The following is a 741-nucleotide window of genomic DNA, read 5'->3' as shown; positions in this document are numbered from 1 at the left end:
GGGCCAACTGCAGAACAGACCATCAATTGCTCATACGCAAGGTCAGGATGAAGCTGAAGAAAATTAAAACAAGTTCATGAGAGGCAAAGTACGACCTTGAGTATATCCCACCTGAATTTAGAGACCATCTCAAGAATAGATTTGATGCATTGAACATTAACGACCTAAGACCAGATGAGTTGTGGAAGGACATCATACATGAAGAAATCAAAAGTTCATTAAAAAGACAGGAAAGAAAGAAAAGACTGAAATGAATGTTCTGGAGGTTAGAAGTCTAAACTCAAGGTGGCAGCAGGGTGATGCTCTCTTTGAAGGCTCTAGAGGAGGATCCTTCCTCTACTAGTTTCTGGTGGTCCCTGGCATTCATTGGTTTGTGGCAGCAGAACTCCAGTCTCCGCCTGCATCTTCACATGGCTGTCTCCTCTCTGAGTCTATCTCTATGTCTCCTCTGCTCCTCTTATAAGGACACCAGTCATATAGGATTGGGGCCCACCCTGCTCCAGTATGACTTCATGTTAACTAATTACATCTGCAAAGACCCTATTTCCAAATAAGGTACCGGGAGTTAGGACTTGAACATACCTTTTTTGGGGACACAAATCAAACCATAACAATGACCACACCACCACTGTCACAGTTAGGAAGCCACCAAGATAGGGAAGTTGTCAGGAAATTATCATAATCAGAAAGTGACCACAATCAGAAGACACAGCTGCTCCTCCTGGCTCCAGAATCACACTC

Source organism: Trichechus manatus, unplaced genomic scaffold, assembly GCF_000243295.1.
Source record: "Trichechus manatus latirostris isolate Lorelei unplaced genomic scaffold, TriManLat1.0 scaffold00002, whole genome shotgun sequence".
Lineage (NCBI taxonomy): Eukaryota > Metazoa > Chordata > Mammalia > Sirenia > Trichechidae > Trichechus > Trichechus manatus.
The sequence above is the reverse complement of the archived record's forward strand: the minus strand, read 5'-3'. Positions refer to the sequence as shown.